We start from the raw sequence: 20185 nt of genomic DNA on the forward strand, positions 1-20185 counted from the left end.
CAACATATGGGCTCAGGAACTGATTTCTTTAACAAGACTCCTAAAGTGCAAGGAGTCAAATCAATAATCAATAAATGAGATGGCATCAAACTAAAAAGCTTCTCCACAGTAAAGGAAAATATCAAGAACATAAAGAATGGGAGAATCTTTGCCATCTGCATTTCAGATAAGGTGTTAGTTTCCAGGATATATAAAGAACTCAGAAAACTTAACACTATCAATAAGTACATAAAAACATAAATAACACAATAAATGGGCAATAAACTGAGCAGACACTTCTAAAATGAGAAAATAAGAATGGTCAACAAATATATGAAAAAAATATTCAACATCTCTGGCAATTAAAGAAATGCAACTTAAAACTATACTGAGATTTCAGCTCTCTCCAGTCAGAATGGCAATTATCAAGAATACAAGTAACAATAAATGTTGGCAAGAATTTCAGGGAAAAAAAATGTACACTCATACATTGCTCATCAGACTGCAAACTGGTGCAACCACTCTGTGAAGCAATATGGAAATTCCTCAAAAAACTTGGCATGGAACTACCATTAGTCTGAGCTATTCCACCCCTCTTTATATATCCAAATGATTTTAAATCAGCATACTACAGTGATGTGGCCACATCAATGTTTATAGCAGCTCAATTCACAATAGCTAAGGTATTGAACCAAACCAGGTGCACTTCAACAGATGAATGGATAAAGAAAATGTGATTATAATAGTCCACACAGTGGACTATTACTCAGCCATAAAAAAGAATGAAATTATGTCATTGACTGGTAAATGGATGGAACTGGAAACTATCATGCTAAGTGAAATAAGCCAATCCCAAAAAGCCAAAGATTGAACGTTTTTACCAATTTGTGGAAGCTAATCCATAATATTGAGGAAGAGGAGAAGAATAGATACTCAGTAGATTAGGCAAAGAGAAGGGAAGGTAGGGGGATAGGAAAGGGAAAAACATTGAAATGAATCGGAAATAGTTTTTCTATGTACAAATATGAATATACCATAGTGAATCCTACCATCATGTACATCCACAAGATGGAGTCCTAATTAGAATAAGATATATCATACTTGTATAATTATATCAAAATGAATTCTACTGTCATGTATAACTAAAAAAAAGAATAAAAAATCTCACAATGGAAAATTTAAAAATTATATTTAAAAAAAGTTATAACAGATAAGTGCTTTAGGGCTAACAAATTCTTTTATTCGATTTAATTAATTGATATATCTTGTAGTTTTTTTTTTTTTAATTTCTCATACTACCAGTATTTCTCTCATACCAGATTAACAATGTATCTTTCAGATATGATTAGCAGGAGAAAAAAATCTAGGTTTTTATTATTATAGTAAAGTAAAGAACAACTGGGTGCTGTGGCACACTCCTGTAATCTCAGCAAGTTGAGGCTGAGGAAGGAGTATCTCAAGTTCAATGTCAACCTCAGCATTTTATCCAAGATGTTTTAGTCACCAATTTTGCTGCTGTAACAAAAGGACCTAACTAGCACAGTTGTATGGGGAGGAAAATTTTATGTAAGGACTCATGGATTCAAAGGTCTTAGTCTATAGAAGGCTCTCTCCATTCCTTGGGGCTTGAGGTGAGGCAGGACATCATTCTAGAAGAATGTAGCAGAGGGAACCAGCTCACAAGATGATCAAGAAGCAGAGAGACACTCCACTTTCCAGATACAAAATATATACCCCAAAGCCATGCCCCCAATTCCCACTTCCTGCAGCCACACCCTACCACTTTAGTTATCACTCAGTTAATCCCTATCAGGGAATTAATTCACTGATTGGGTCAAGACTCTTGTAACCCAATCATTTCTCCTCTTAACCTTCTTGCATTGTCTCACACGTGAGGTTTTGGGGTACACCCCACATCCAAACCATAACACTAGACCCTCAAAACCTCATGGAAAATGATAAGAATACAACTCAGTAGTCAAGTGCCCCTGAGCTTAAAATTCAGTACCATTAAAAAAGAAAAGAAGGAAGAACACTTTTAATATCTCATTATTTATATGATGTTACATATATACTTTTTCTTTTAAATTTTCTTATTAACACATATTCATTGTACATATTGATGGTGGGTTCAGTGTGATATTTCTATACACGTAGACAAAATGCACTGGTTAACTCCGGCTTCCCTCTTCCCAACCTTCTTTCCCATACCCCTCCCAATCTCTGATAGTTATTATTCCACTTTCAGGTTGACTTTTTTAGCTTCCACATATGTGAGAGAACATATGATATTTATCTTTCCTAACTGCCTTATTTCCCTTAATATAATGTTCTGTTACATTTACTTTGCTGTAAATGACAGAAGTTCATTTTTATTTGTGGCTGAATAATGTGGTATTGTTTATATATCCATTTTCTTTATCCCTTTATTTGCTCATGGGCACCTAGGCAAATTTTGTATTTTAGCTATTGTGAAAATTTCCACAATAAACATGGTCATGCAGGTAATTTTTATTATGCTCAGCTCATTTCCTTTGGAAATATACCCAATAATGGGTTAATTGGATCATATTGTAGCTCCAATTCTAGATTTTTTTGAGGAAACTTTTGAAATATTTCTTACTCTCCAAAATGTATAGACCTATCAATATGCAAAAATAGGTTTATCTCTGTTTAAGGCATTGTACAGAATATCTTATAAGGCATTTCATGCAAATTTGTGTCCATACTACATGCACATCTATAAAGAATATTAATAAAAGAGGTGAGGTACCTAAACTCTTACTTTCTAATTTTGATGTATTTCTGTCTGTCCCTATCATTGAACCCAGAGCTGGCCTAACACTGAGCTATATCTCCAGTCCATTTTTATTTTGAGACAGTGTCTCACTAAGTAGTCACGGCTGGCATCAAACTTGTGATTCTCCTTCGCCAGCCTCCTGAGTCACTGGGATTATCAGGCATGCACCACCATGCCCAGTTACTTCATCACCCACTCTCTTCTCATTGACTTTCTTCACAGAATATAAAATATTCAGGAGCTTTTTATTCTTTTCAAAAAGCTGCCATCTTTTTCTTTACTCATACTAATCACACCAGGTATGATCTGCAAAATCACAATGAAATAATCATTCATTCATGAACGAAACAAACATAAAAATCAAAACTTAATGGCAATATATTCTATGTGATCCAAACAGTCCTCAATGATTACAGAAGGTTGCCTGTCAATGAGCACAGTGGGAATATAAACAAGCATGGTATCTTCTCTAAGACCATGGTCCACATAAGGTTATCTATACTCTATAGCTTTATATTATAAAATGAATGAATGAAACAAAGCATTTGAGTGAACTGGACATTTACTCTAACAAGAAAACAAATCTCAAAACTCTTTTCACAAAATTTTATTTCTCTGTAAATCTCATTTGTCACTCTTAACTAACAATTTGTGGTATAGTCCTGTCTTTTTCTTTTTATATGTTCTTTTTAGTAGAATATATTTTGGCAGATTATATGTATGGAGAGTATAATTTATTCTATTTAGGATTTCATTCTTGTGATTGAACAGAAGTGAAGTTACCCTGATCGTGTATACAAATGCAAGGCTAGGAAAGTTACGACTAATCGATTCTATTGTCTTTCTTGTTCTGCAAAATCACAATGAAATAATCATTCATTCATGTTACCCCCACTTCCCTTCCCTTTGTTTCCCTTTTTCTAATCCAATGGATCTCTATTATTCCTCTCCCCAACCTCCCTTCTTTTGTGTTAGCATCCACAAATCAGACAGAACATTCAGCCTTTGTTTTTGGGGTGGCATTGGCTTATTTCACTCAGCATGATGTTCTCCAGTTCCAATCATTTAATGGCAAATATCATAATTTCATTCTTTATGGCTGAATAATGTCTCATTGTGTATATATACCGCTTTTTCTTTATCCATTCATCTGGTGAAGGGCACCTACATTGTTTCCATAGCTTGGCTATTTTGAACTGAGCTGCTATAAACACTAATGTGGCTACATCACTGTTGTATGCCGTTTTTAAGTCCTTTGTGTATATACTGAGGAGTAGATAACTGGTGGTTCCATTGCAAGGTTTTTAAGGAATATCCATACTGCTTTCCATAGTGGTTGCACCAATTTGTAGCTGTTCAACAATGTATGAGGGTACTTTCTCCCACATCCTTGTTACTTGTATTCTTGATAGTTGCCATTCTGACTGGAGTGAGATGAAATCTCAGTATAGTTTTAATTTGTATTTCTGTAATTTCTAGAGATATTGAACATTTTTTCATGTATTTTTTTAACCATTCATATTTCTTCTTCTGTAAAGTGTTCATTTAGCTCCTTTGCCCATATATTGACTGCATTATTTATTTTTCTGCTGGTATTTTGAGTTCTTTGTATATCCTGAAAATTAATGTCTTATCTGAGGTACTGATAGTGAAGATTTTCTCTCAATCTGTAGGATTTCTGTAAGCTCCTAAAACTCATAAATTAATTTAGCAAAGTAGCAGGGTTTAAAATCAACTCCAATAAATCAATAACTTTTCTATACAGCAAGGATATATCAGCTGAAAGAAAAATCAGGAAATTTATCCCCTTCATAATAGCCTCAAAAAAAATGGGGAATCAACCTAACAAAAGAAGTGAAAGTCTTCTATAATTAAAACTACAGAACACTAAAGAAAGAATTTGAAGACAACCTCAGAAAATGGAAAGACCTTCCATATTCCTGGATGGGGAGAATCAATATTATCAAAATGGCTATACTATGAAAAAGTGCTATACTGACTTAATGCAATCTCTGTAAAGATCTCAATGACATTCTTCACAGACATATAAAAAACAAAAATGAAATTCATTTGGAATAACAGAGGCCCAGAATAGCCAAAGCAATCCTTAGCATGAAAAATGACACAGGAGGCATCACAATACCAGAACTTAAATTATGCTACAGAGCTACAGTAACAAAAAAAAACAGCATGGTGTTGACACCAAAAACAGACATGAATACCAATGGAAGACACAGAGACTAATACACATAAGTACAGTTATCTCATACTAGATAAAGGCATCATAAATGTACATTGGAGAAAAGAGAATCTCTTCAACAAATGATGCTGGGAAAATTGGAAATTCATATGTAATAGAATGAAATGGAACCCCTATATCTCACCCTGCTCAAAACTCAACTCTAAGTGGATTAGGCATTAGAGCAGAGACCCTGCACTTACTAAAAGAAAAAGCAGGCCCAACTCTCCATGTCAGCTTGGGAGCCAATTCCTCAACAAAACTCCTAAAGTGCAAGAAGTAAAATTAAGAATCAATAAATGGTTCAAAGCCAGCCTCCTCAAAAGCAAGGTGCTAAGCAACTCAGTGAGACCCTGTCTCTAAATAAAATACAAAATAGGGCTGAGGATGTGGCTCAGTTGTTGAGGGCTCTTGAGTTCAATCCCTGGTACCCTCCTACTCTAAATAAATAAATAAATAAATAAACAAACAAACAAACAAACAAATAAATAAATTGGACTAAATTGGACGGTATCAAACTGAGAAGCTTCTTCACAGCAAAAGGAAGAATCTAGAATGTGCATAGTCAAGTCTTATTTGTTAGGATCTAGAAAGAATGTTACTCAAATATAAAAAGTATGCATAGCATAGAAAAAAATTGAAGAAATAATGTTTATTTTTAGTACATAGTGGGGGAGCATATTGCATAAACTTAAAAGAATTTTTACACAGCCCCCAGAATGTCTTCCAAAGGAATAGGGGCCTTATTTTAAAGTTAGTTTGAAAATAAGACAAAGAGATTTCCCCAAAGGTGTAAATAGTTAAACCACTCCCAGAAGGAGCTATTTTTTCCTGGAATAAAATTGTTAAGATCTCAGTCACTGTATGTGTGAAATCTTTGTCCACTCTGGAATTAGTTTTATAGCCCACAACAAAGCTTTTAGCAGGTACAATTTGAAATAGAAGTGGAAATTTTAAAAAATGAACTGCAGAAGTTCTTTATATTAAAAACCATGGGGAACAGAAAGGTTCAGGGAAGAGAATAAAAAGACACAATTGATAAAAATGTGAACGGTAACAAATAAATAGTCCTGGGGTATTCAAAAAATAGATTTTTTGTTTTGACACTGATACTAAATCACAAAACATTTCCTAGTTCTTATGGAAGCCACCTTAAAATATTGTTCAAGTTGCTGTGTAGAATAAAGGATAAGAGGAGAGGTAATTGAGGCTAGGGTGAAGTTTGATTGAAAAAAGCATTTTTTTTTTTTACAATTTTGTTTTTCATTTACCATGTTGTAATAGCTGCTGTTCCTTGGGAATTCAAATTTTCGCACATTATGTTTTAATATGACATCACCTCCCTGGGTTTTCTGAATTGGTGTGCTTCAAGAAAATACGGAGACCCAGTTGTGTTAAATAAAACTTTTCATGTATTTTTGTTGATCTAAGCAGAGTAACAAATAAAGTGACTCAGCTAGCAAAAAAGAGGTAACTAGGTCTGAGGGTATAGCTCAGTTGGCAGAGTGCTTGCCTCCTGTGCACAGAGCCCTGGGTTCGATCCCCAACACTGCAAGAGGTAAATAAACATTTAGTCATGAGTTTATAGCACAGTCTGACCAATTAAGTGGATTATCATTCAAGCTTGGGAGCTTGTATATTGTTTAATTGATGTTAGGGAGTTCCTATTCCATAAGATATTATGTTCCATAGAGGAAATCAACTAAAACTTTGCTAGACATAGTTAGCTGCTTTGACTTTTTCAGTTAATTAGTTGGTGCATTATTTTCTCTCTCCTTTGATGTTTTCTGGAAATTACTCCAATTCCCAAATTGTGTTTTTTTTTTTCCTTGTAAAATCGGACCACAATATTTTCTTCCACTAGCATGGAACTAAGTTGGTATTATAATTACTAAAAAATAAGACATCAAATGTCACCAAACCATCCATTATTATACAAATTAAACAAAAATCTTAAGAAAAACAAATGGGGAAACCATAAATACACATTGGAATTCAACATTCCACTCTTCATGTTTCAACTATAAGCTAGCACTACTTAATTTATATCTGATAGCCTTCTAATCTGAAATGCAATTTAATCCCAAATCTTTAACTGGGCTCAAACATTTCTGACTTTCATTCTTTCAGCCTAAGTACTTCATCTCTAAGTGACCAGGTAGAAAAGTTTAACACTTGAACACTTTAATTATTTGCTGTCCCTGATTACCCTGTTGAGAGAGGCTCATTGAAAAATTGGGTGTTTATCTGTGTCTTATTTCCATTTAACTCTGTCTTATTTATCCTTTGGATAAGTAGTTACTTTTCTCCTTTACCCAGTTTTTACCACCCTTAAATAGAAGGTAACCGTAGCCACTGAACAGACGCACGTAATTTAGAAGAAGTTGATTCTCTTAGCTACTTTCTAGCCATTCACACCTTCCTCGTTTGGAGCTCATAGCTCACAGCCTTTTCTAATTACTTTGTACAAAACTGCTAAAGATAATAACTAAATGAACCCAGCCATTCTTAGCTGCTTTATGGAGCTTGGCCTTTATCTTTTTTTTTTTTTTTTTTAACAAATCTATTGACAAAATCATTCGTAAGAAGTTAAATCAAATTATAAAGCATATTACCTTGCCCAATTTGTCAAATTAAAAGATCTTAACCATTTAAACTGCTAAAAACTACTTTCCCTTTTCACAATTGTTTATAGAACATAGGAAATAAATAATACTTTTTAAAACTGGCTGCTTACAATTGAGTCTCTTAAGGGGCCTCTTCCCCATTCTCAAACATCATTAATCCTCTCTCATATATCAATTCCTCTGACTCCATAACTATTGTTCTGATGGAGATGATATGCCTCATTCTGACACAATATGCAAATGTGTGTGATGAATGATACATGAGACTAATTTATGCTTGAGAGTCAGTTATCCTTTTGGTTTTATATATGGTCATAAAAAGGAGGTTTGAGATTTGTTAAAATGGCTTACAGGACCAGGAGCTGAGTAGTCCCTTAGTGGCAGTCTGAAGGCTGGAGAGCTGGAGGAACCAGGACCTGCTCAGTCCAAGAAGCTGGAACTTCAGTAGAAAATGGATAATGAGGCAGCCCCAGTTTAGGAGCAAAGACCTAGAAACTCCTTGGATAGTTGCAGGTCAGGGTCTCTTTGAAAGCATGAAGGAACAGGAATTTGATGTTCTCAAACAATGGCAGAAGCAATCATAGCACCTGCTTAAGAGGATTTGAGCTTTTGTCTACATTGGCTTCCTTCTTCTTCCAGCTTTTTGTTCCCTACAGGTGCCCAATCTATTGGACTATGACACCCACATTCAATGTGGGTACCCTCTCAGTTTGCTGTCCCATATGCCAATCATTCCTAGAAACACCCTCATAAACACCTCCAGAAGCCTTTTAATTTTAGGCACTTTTTATTCAAATCAAGTTGACAATTCATATTAATCATCATGACTTCTTCTCAGTAAATCACACAGCATTCTGATATGTCCTGAGTTCTACATTCCTAAAAGGTTCCAAGAGATCCAGATGGTGTTTACTGATTTAAAGAGTGTACCTGCTGTCACCTGAATAGCAGATCATAAACCCATCTACTGCTTGATATCATTGCCACTGAACCTTCTTCTAAGGAGAGTGTCCACCATCCAATATAAGGGGGAAAAAAAAGTTTTACAGTAATACATAATCTTTTAAGTGTTAGATTTCTGTCTTATTCAACCTTCATCACTGTAACTGAGATACCTGACAAGAACAACTTAAAATGTTTATTTTGGATTATGGTTTCAGAGGTTCAGTTCATGGTCAGATGACTGCATACATGCTGGGCACAAGATGAGGCAGAACCTCTTGGTGGAATGGGATGGCAGAGGAAAGCTCATAGTAACCAGGAAAGGGTTGGGGAGGAAACAGGAACAAAATAACATTCCCAAGGGCTCCCCCAGTGACCTGCTTCCTCCAGCCAGGCCCCATCTGCATGTAGTTACCACCCAGAGCAGTAATCCTTTCAAATAATTAATCAATTAAATGGATTAATTCACTGATTAGGTTAAATCTTTTATAATAATCTAACCATTACACCTCTGAATATTGCTATGTTGCCTAACATGAGCTTTTGGAGAGAATCATATCCCAACCATAATAACAATATTCTACAATCTTCTTAAGATGCTTTCTAAATTTGATTCATCTTTATGTTCCCATAATATCTAATGTAATAAATTATTTGAAAAAGGCACTCAATAAATATATGCCAAATTAACAGACTGAATAATTGAAGAACCATGATAATTTATTTTTAATATTTAGAGGCACCAGTGATAAAACTTTCCTTGGTTGGAAAAAAATAATTTAAAGGTATGAGAAGGACGTTGTAAGAGCAAGACTCATTAAGTGTAAAAGTATAATTGTAATTAAAATATGAAAGCAAAAATATTTGTATTCTTTTTATAAAGCTTCTTATTATTTTTAAAACAAGAACACACATTTCAAACATGTAGCAAACAGGGAAAATAAAGTTTCATGCAGTGGCTCTATTGACTTGTGTGTCCTAAGTGTTCTTGAGAAATGCACATGCATGCACTTACACACACACACACAATTTAAAGCCTATAGATCACAAATGTCATAAAGGTCACCATAGATTAAAGATGCAGCCAGAATCTGGGGCTCTTCTGCTGCCTTTTCAAGAAGAAAAATAGTGTTTTTAAATTTTCTTAATGAAGTTGCATTTATCATTTTCCTCCTCCCTTTTCTTTCTGTGCTTGGTACCATGCTGTCATCTTTAGAGTTGATGTCAATGAACTTGAATTTTTCTTAAGTTAGACTCCCAACTAAGTAAGATGAATGAAATCGATATTCTTCCCTTTACAGGTGAAATGAGTTTAGTAACATATGTAGTACTGTGCCTTCCTCTCCCTTTTCCCCCTTTGTACTGCAATCCATCAAGGTATTGCTCTTGGCACTTGAATGAACACATCTTAATATGAGATTTCAAGCAACAATTCTTTCTAAATGTAATGAAATATTTAGGTCTTTGTTCTTAAAAATGTACACCTAGATCTATGTTCTTGGCTCTTCCAGGAGAATTTATTTCTATTATTTTTAGAGTTCTTAGTATTCACAGGTGATTAGTCAGGTCCTGAGTTCATAAAATATCTGATCTCTACATACAAAAGCCTAGATGCTATTCAATTCTGAGAGCTGTCCCTGAACAAAAAAAAAAAAGAAAAAGAAAGAAAGAAAGAAAGGAAGGAAGAAAAAAAGCGGAACTTGGAGAAAGGGAATTTTATATTCAAGGCCACCAGGCTTCATGGCTTTGCTCTGTATCACAAAGCACCTGTTTGCCATTATTCATGAGGCTTCTATTAATTCAAGAATTCACTCTACAGTAGTTCTTCTAAAGAAAAAAAAAATTAACTTTATCAGATTGCTTTGTAATGCATTTGGGAATTACAGAATACAGTGTTAATTCTTTTAGCTTTTAAATTGCATAAATAATTATTATTAGCCAATTCTAAATCTGCATCTAATTAGAATATAACATATGTTACAACATATGAAGATTTAAGCAAGTAATAAAAAAATTCAATAAGGAAAATGTTAATACCTGTCTATTAAATAATAAAAAATTGTTTGATTTTCATATATATTTATATTTTTCAATTTTTGAAAGCTGGTAAAAATAACTTTTTATTATTTAGTATTTATTGTGAGGAACTTTGGAGGGATTACAAAATAGAAGTTTGTTATACAAACTATAAATCTATTTGGACTAAGAATTTGGATGTGTTCAATTAGTAAATTTGGAGAGATGCTAAAAGCATTAAATTAGACTACAGAGTTTTTAAATCTTTGTTACTATATAAGCCAAGAACAGAAAGGAGGTTCAGTCAAATAGTGAGAAGATCCTGATCAAAACAGAACTGGAGGCACTGTTCCTAGTTAAAATTCACCCCCTACCAACCTCATGCCTGCCTTGACCTCATGATAATCACATTACATGTATAAAGCAACAAGAGATGGAATGAGTAATTAGAAACCAGTGAAATCCTAACTAACTTGTTCAGAGAAAGATTCAAAAGATTTGAAAGGGATTTGTGCAGCAGACAAAAAGATAATCGACATGAGGCAGATGTGTGAAAATAAGAGGATTTTATGAAGGCTGACAATTTTGAGAATGCTCGAGTGTCTCACACTTCTAGGACCTCTCAGTGAGGTCAATGTAGATGAATCTTTGTGCACATATGTCACCTCACCTGTTTTTTCTATTACAGATTGGGGGTAAAGGGACCATGAGATAGCCAAGCTCATTCTCCTAGTTTGATGGATCCATAAATTGACCTAAGGAGCTAAGAACTACTCCTGCCTGTTGTGTGCTCATTGCTACCCATTGAGGTTGAATGCACCCAGAATATAGTATAACACAGCAAGAAGACAACATTGAGATTGCAAGGCCTTCCTCCCAAAACCTAGTGAAAGAGACCAAGAAATAGGCAATGGCAGTAAAACAGACAGTAAAGCAAACCAGGAACCCATCCGTGTGTTCCGTAAGAAAAAAGCACCAGTATTTTACTAAAAATGGAAAAATGTAACAGAAAGAAGAGTCCAGGAATTCATTTTATACAAATAAATTTTAAAACTCATTATGAGATATAAAGATATCGTTATGAGATATAAAGATATTAAGATATAAAATAGAAACCTTGCTAAATGCTTCCAAAATATTAATGTTTCTAGACTGCTTATTGACTTCAACAGCAGCTGAAAGTTGGCGTCTGCCTCCACTCTGTCTTCTAAATACCAACAGGTATTTCAGTTTTCCAGAAAAGATTGAAATTCAGAGTGTTGCAGCTACGATGGAATCTGAAAAACATAACTTGGGGACTTCCAATCTTCTTTCTAAAAGATAAATGGAAGCCAACCAATGTGGCTCAGGAGCCCAAGATCTGTTGTCTTCAATGCTTTGGAGATGCTAACATATTTTTAAAAAGAAGTTATTTTTACTTTTTACCTTTAATCATATAAGCATGATGTCAGTTCCCCAAATTGAAAATATTTTATCCACTCTACTATTTTTCAAATATCTTCAAGATAAAGAACAACATATACACAAAAATTTGACTAATAGTTATTCATTTTCTCTAATGTATTAATGGTAAACAAAGGCACACAATAAATATTTTAGATATGATTATTTTTTTATATTTATTTCATGATATTTTTGTGCATAGATTACCTCAAGTCTACCAAAAATCTGGTGCTACAGAGACATGCTCCTGAGAAATGATGCCATCTACATTCTGCAGTAGGTATCAAAATTTTTCAATAATTTCTTGCATATCATAAGTTAGTACAGAATGCTAGAAGATGGCAAAAACCTTTTGAAAATGCAAAAAGAACTTACCTGGTAGAATTCCCCCTCTGCATTGATATCTTACCAATGTTTCCCAGGTGGAATTTGGAGACAACTTTGAATTCATAGATCTAGCAGTATTATCTCTCACTTCTTCATTTATGTAAACAATTTTATAAAATGTATACTGTTCAACGAAAAAAAAAAAACTTCACAATCTCTTACTATGATTTTTGGTATCTTTTAACCATTCATTCATTCAATTTTTGGAGAGACAATGATACAATGTGCAAACTAAGAAACAGGATTTCTTTGGACACTCAGTCTTAAGTCCTGGAGTACAATTGGATTGATTTTTTTCCCCTGGTCCTGGGGACTTAATCCAGGACTTCCTGAATACTAGGCAAGCTCTCTACTGAGTTCATTCCAAGCCTTTGGATTGATTTTTAACACAGTTTTTGTGGGACTTAAAAACAATACTTCTAGTGGGCTGGGGTTGTGGCTCAGTGGCAGAGTGCTTTCCTAGCATGTGTGAGGCACTGGGTTAGATTCTCAGCACCACATATAAACAAACAAAAATTAAAAGGTCCATCAACAACTAAAAAATAAACAATACCTCCAATCCAATGACATTATTTAAAGAAAATCCTTTTTTTATTAAAGTAGTAGAGATAAAGGCCAGCGAATTAATTTTGCAACCAACTTCTAGACATCTGAATATTTAACAACACTTTAATTTATTATTCTTTGCAGTCTAATTTCACCTTTTATTTTAGTTCCTCTTCATCTCTGGCCCAACTTTCTAATTGTTATAACTTGGTTTCAAGTCTTGCTCTCTCTTTTTTCCTTCTATAGCCCACATATAACAAAGTCATGTGTGGGCTGGATATAGTTATGCATGATCTCACAGCAGTTGCTAAATGCAGTGTATCAGCTCTTTCTTGGAGACCTAATGATTCAACAAGTATTTCCTCCAGATTTCCATTTTGAAGAGGTAACAATAGACTGGTAAAGGATGAGAGAAGGTCTACATTAATTCTCTGAAATAAGCTTCCAGCTTTTTTCAGCTTCAAAATTGAAAGAAGGGAACCTGCATATCCTACCACCTTCATTCTGATGGTGTATGACATGAATGTCTCTGCTTGGCTGACTGACCATTTTCCTCCCAAAAAGTTCTTGTAGCATTTGGAAAGCTTGCTCACTATTTCTCCTCAAAGCAGATATAACAAAGAAGATATAACCACCTGTGGTTACCCAACCTGAAAATCTTCACCCTGAGTAGGAAACCAGGTTCTACCTAAGAGCCACGAGTAGTCCTTCCACAGGAGGTATACATGCTGTTGCTGCTATGCCACCACCTGTCTCTAGTGCTCCCTGAGAGGTTCCAGCACATTTTATGAGTACTTAACAAAGACAATGGACAGCAGGAATTAGCCTTTGCCATGACTGCCATTGAGGGTGTGGAATAAAGATATACTCATATGGTGTTGAGGAAAGCTGACATTGATCTCACCAAGAGTGAGGTGGAATATATGGTCACCATGATGCAGAATCCACTCTAGTACAAGATCTCAGATAGGTTCTTATACAGACAAAAGGACGGAAAATACAGCCAGATTCTGGCCAGTGGTCTGGACAAGTTCCACAAAGACCCGGAGCAAATGAAGAAGATTAGGACCCACAGAGGGCCGTGTCATTTCTATGGCCCATGCATCTGAGACCAGCACACCAAGATCACTTTCCCCCTGTATCTTCCATGGTAAGGCCCAAAATAAATATGTCAGTGGGACTTTTCTGTTAATATTTCACACACATTAAAAGAAAAGAACCATGAATTGTAAATAGACACAGAATGAGGTAGGTGCAGAGTGGGAAGCACATAGCTTCCTTTGGTGTATTGTTTCTCCAGATACCTAAGAGAACAGGTTGGAGAATGAGGACCTCACTAGAAAATCACAATAAGTAACATCCCTATTTACATGAGTAAAGGGAGCTCTCAATTAATCCATGTATAGTCTTGATTCTTTCTCCCCAAAGAGTTACAAACAGACAGGAATTTTTAGCCTTTTAGGAAGATTAATTGCACTGTTTTATGGGCCATTTATCATGTAGTATTCATTGACCTGCATATTATCAGATAATTACTGTGATACAAAACAGCTTTCATAAGAACAATCAAACTACAAACACATACATAGAGACACACACAAAGATAACTAATCATATGTCAATAATGTTCAAATGATAAGTTGGCTTTATACATTATAATCAGCTTTCACAACTCCAAGTAAACTGTCAAAAGTTTTCATGGTTTGTTAGACAACATGAAGTTCTCTAATAAACCCTTTCTACTTTAGGCTATGACTCCTCTTACTTTTCATTCCAAACACTTTTCTTTAAAAGTGTATATGCTGTATTTTTTCCTGAACACCCACTTGTGGCTCTGTCTACATCAATCTATTTTAGCCCTCATTAATCTCTCATTGACCTTCACAGCACTCATTCCACCATCGAATTGAAACACTCATTTTACTTGACTTTTGAGCAGCAGTTAAGAGTGTTCACCAATTCCTCATTCTTAAACACTGTTTCTTTGTGCATATGCCTCCTCATTTTTAGTCCCCAGATACCTAAATTTTGAATTCTAAATTGGATCTGAGGATCCTTGACTTTCTCATTCTATTCTCTTTCCCTAGGCAACGTCATCTATCCATTTCCTTAAACTTTATCATCTTCTAAAATGCAAGAGCCAATAAACCAAAAACTTCTACCCTGAATCTCCTCTCAATTCCTGACCCATATATTCAACCTCTTGCTTGGCATCTTAGCTTGGGTGTTTCAGTGGGTAAGCAACATATATGTAGTGCTTAACTGTGTCCTCTCAACCTACCTCACTTGGTGCTGTTCTATTGAAAGTGGTTTATATCAACAACCTTCTGCAACTGTGCCTGAGAAAGTTTCAGAAATTTAACCCATCAGCGAGCCTTTTCTTCTTACCAAGAGCTTAACCACCAAACCTTTTTTTCTTTTTCCAAACCTATAAGTAACTAGTCTTGAATAATTTGATAATTTCAATCATATATAATGCCAGTCTAGATACTGAATTTAAAATGACTTGTTAGATTTGAAGAGGTAGCCTTCAGAATCAGAGAAAATATTTGCAAACTATTGATCTGACAAAGAATTTTAAAACTATTCAACATCAAAAAAATATTCTGATTTAAAATGAATGAATTAATTAATCTGTACCAGCTTAATCTGTATAGACATTTCTCAAAAGAAGACATACAAATGGACTAACAAGTATGTGAAAAATGCTCAACATCACTAATCATCAGAAAAATGAAAATCAAAACCACCATGATATATAACTCTGCCCCAGCTGGAATGATTATTAAACAAAAGACAAAAGTAGAAAATGCTAGCAAGGATGAGGAGAAAAGGAACTCTTATATACTGTCGGTGGAATGTAAGTCAGTACAGAAATTGTGGAAAACTTTATGGAGAAATTTCAAACAATAAAATAGAATTATCATATGATCCAACAACCCCACTCGTGTGTGTATATCCAAAAAGAAAAGAAATCAGTATGCTGAAGAGATATCTTGGCTATTGTTAGTATTGATGCAATAAACATAGAAATGCAGATATTAATCAAACTAGATGTTCCCATTAGATGAATGAATAAAGAAAACTTCACACACACGATGGAATATTATTTAGTCATGAGAAAAGAATGACATCCTCTCATTTGCCTCAAAACAGATGGCACTGGAGGATACTGTGTTGAGTAAAATAACCCTGGCAAAAAAAGACAAATACTATGTGCTCTCACTCATAAGTAGAAGCTAAATAAGTTGAGGCAGAAGAGAAGGAGAAAAAAATAGAAAAAGGAGAAAGAGAAAAAGAGAAAGGAAATAGAAAAAGGAGAAAGAGAAAAAGAGAAAGGAAAAAAATAGAAAAAGGTTGGTGATAGGTAACAAAAATAGAGTTAGATAGGAGGAATAATTTCTCGAATTCTACTACACAAAAGGGAAATTATAGTGAGGAATCATTTATTGTATTTTTCAAAATAACTAAATGGATTTTGAACTTTCTTTATAGAAATTGAGGCTTGAGGTGATGAATATACTAATTATCCTGGTTTGATCATTATACATTGCATAATTGTATTGAAATATCACACTATTCCCCATAAAAATATGTAATAAATGTATGCCAATTAAAAACTTTTTATAATCTGCATGCTACTTTGATTACCTCCTTCTTTCAAATATACCTTCTTACTATCCTGCTCATTTCTTAGAAATGTTCTCGTCTTTAATTCCACCTTATCCATTGAGAAACATTCTAAACCTCAATGGTAATATCCACAACAAAATATCACCAAATTTTTTTGAGAGCTCAAAATTAACAATGCCATAGACATATTATGATTGTAAAGAATATGATGGTATAGTGATCTCCAAGTATTTTGACTATCGTAATTTGTAAAGGTTTTTTTATGAAAAAGTTACTCTTTATAATTTATGTATTTATGCTTATTTATTTTTAAATTATATCCATGCATTAACATACTATCTTCAGCATATAAACACAAAAATACACATTTTAAATGAGCTAAATTAAATAAAAAATATTCTAAAATATTTTTATTTTTTTGTAAATTTGGTATCAATACAAAACCAATTTTACTTCATTAGAATACATTTATTGTACCGGATTTTAACAGCTACAATAGATGAAAAAAAAGTATCTCTCATCTCTTAAATCACTTACATAGAAGTAGTTCTTCACATACTGAGCTTACTGACACTGATTATTCAATCCCATCTAAAGCTTATGCAGTAGTTTTTAAAGCTCTTTAGTATATATCCTAAATTAATCAAAAAGAAAAGAAAACCTAAAACAAAACCCCATTTCCCTTTACTTATTTGTTGTTGTTAGGGAACTGTTGGGAGTGGCAACTGAATCATGGGTCTTGAACTCTCCTTTGATGCTCCTCTGGAGTACTCTTAGTTTGAAGGTGCTGATAAAAGATTGCCCAGTTGCTATGTGATGCCCTGTTCAAAAGGGGGTTCTGTGCCAGCCATAAAATTTTAGCTGTTTTAAAAGCCAGCTTCCCAGACATAGAGAGTTATGGGCATAAGCTGATTATTATAATTGGGCTGCACAGAAGTTTATCCTTCTCTATGATTGCTTTGAAGAAACTTCCTCACAATAAATCTTTTTGATGTTTAAACCTATATAATAAACGTGCTGAGCTGACTCATTGTCATTGTACTCCATTAAAGTGTGGTGCCCACTGGGTCCCACCCTTTTCTGTTTGTGTGTGTCTATTTGCTATTTCCTAATCCCCCATGGCCCTTCCTCAAGTTTCCTGAATTAATTGTCCTGCAGGTCCCAACAGGAACCAAAGCAAACATTCTTTTCACATGTATTATTCAACATTTGACTAATGATCTTTTAGCCAGTGTAATAATACAAGAACAGCAGCAGCAGCAAAAGATGTAAGGATTGGGAAGAAAGAAACAGAGTTGTCACTATTCACAAGCAATATAATTATGAACACAGAAAATTCAGTTATCTATATCTTCAATGTTCATCGTCTTAACTACTATGCTATGCTACCTGTCTAACCATGGAGAAGAAAGGCCAAGAGCCTACTGTATCAGTTTTTCAAACAGAATCAATAGGAGCCATTGGCTCATAAAATTGTGGACACTAGCAAATTTGATTTGTAGAACAGTCAGCAAGCTGGAAACTCAGGGAAGAGGTGATAATGCATGTGGAGGAAGAATTCCTGCTTTAAAAAAAAAAAAAAACCTCAGGTTTTTCTCTTAAGGTCTCCAACTGATTAGATGAGCCCTACCCACATTAGTTGAGCCCTACCCACATTACTGATGGTAATTTTCTTTAAAGTCAATGAATTTGCAATGCTAACCACATCTACAAAAATGCCTTAACAGCAACATCAAACCAGTATTTGACCAAACAATGAGGTACCATAGCCTAGTCAGGTTGACATATACAGTTAACAACCTCATTAACCAATTAATTTTTACAAAATTATGATATTGAAAACAAAATATAATCAAAATGTCATTTAAAAAACGAAGACTATTTAACATGATATAGAAAATCTTAATAGACTTTTAGCAAAGAGAATCAAGAAATCTATCAGAGGAATAGTATAATATTATAGTGAGATGAACATGAAAATATGTGTATGCTTTAATACTAAAACTTGCTAATGTAATCAATAATAACTTAACAGCATTAATACTTAAGATTGCTCTAAAATATCCCATGTAATTAAACAAGAAATGATATATACAAATTAAACGAATCAGATAGCATGAGTGTCAGATTATATAATTACATGTGTGGAATATCAAAGAAATTAAATCTCAAAAAGTATTATAAATAATAAAATTTTGATCACAAAAAACCAACATGATGGGAAATATATTGACCAATTGCAGAGCAATAAAAAGGAAATACTCAGGAAAATAACAAATGGGTAAAATTTATATAAAAATTAAATCATACTATGGATCACAATATAATTGAGTAAATGAAATAGAATATTGTATTTGTTTATATTTATAATATCTTCCCCTTTTTCCCAAATAACTCTAAATTTATCTTGTATTCATGGGTCAGAATTACAGATGGAAAGGCCATTTTCTGACAGAAAGGTATAGACAGTTGCACACATGAACAAAGATGTCATGAGAAAGAACTGTTTCACATTTATAACTAGTTTTCTTAATAAAAATGCCAAATCATGTCACAATTAGCATTTGAATTCTTTTTTAAAAAAAACTTTTAAATTAAATACACAGTCATAAATGATGACTAAAAGCATTGGGGCTATTTCTTAAAAATATTGTTGTAAGCTTACTGTTACAGAGTTTAACATAACCCCAGAAATAGGGTTGCTTGGCATTACTGGGTTAAACAACATAAAGATGAATAGCAGCTGAATGGTTCTAGATATAGCAAATATAGCCAGCATGCATCAGGTATAGTGGTCATGAATAGCAGGGGGAAAAAAAGTAACATATGGGTATTATGTGAAAAATAGCAAGATAAATAAGAGAGATTGGATTTCCCAACTCTAGAAAGGAGAAAGAGAAATTCAATTTAAGAAAATGGTTATTTCTCCTGACCCAGAAATAATGGGGAACATATATTTATATAATAAATATATATATGAAAGATGCTAGAGGAAAACACAGAAAAAATTAAGTAATCATTTTTAAGCAGGAAGATCACTTGTATATTTTTCTCATTGAGCTTTTCATTTCTTTTAATTTTTTCTGTCTTAAGTAAGTTAACTTTTGAGATTTAACACTTTTGTATTAGTTAATGTACAATATTTAAGCAAGAACTTTGAATTTCATGTTACAGCTCAGTGTAAATGTTCTAGCACTGAGAAGTTAAATTTTTATTATGCCAATCCTCCAACATAGTATGTCTACAACATACTATTTTTATCAGTTAAGCTAATTAGACAAACTCTTGTGGTAAAGTTCATACTTGTTAACCTTTTTGAAAAGAGATTATTAACCCACAGCACTCCGTTTTAGTCTGAACAGATGTAGTTGAACGATATGGGAAAATTTTCTCTAAAAACTGAGTACATTATGAGGGACATATTGTGCAACCTTCTTGAGAATATGTTTTAACTGGCCAGAGAAGCGATGCTGAAAGAGAATCACATTCATTTAGTAACTGCCACAAACAGGAAACACTGTTCTGGAAGAATGATCTACTTTTTTTTTTCTCCTCCTATAGAGACTAACCTTC

This window comes from Marmota monax, unplaced genomic scaffold, assembly GCF_021218885.2.
Source record: "Marmota monax isolate L192 unplaced genomic scaffold, Marmota_monax_Labrador192_F-V1.1 WCK01_AAM20220418_F8-fsc00007, whole genome shotgun sequence".
NCBI lineage: Eukaryota > Metazoa > Chordata > Mammalia > Rodentia > Sciuridae > Marmota > Marmota monax.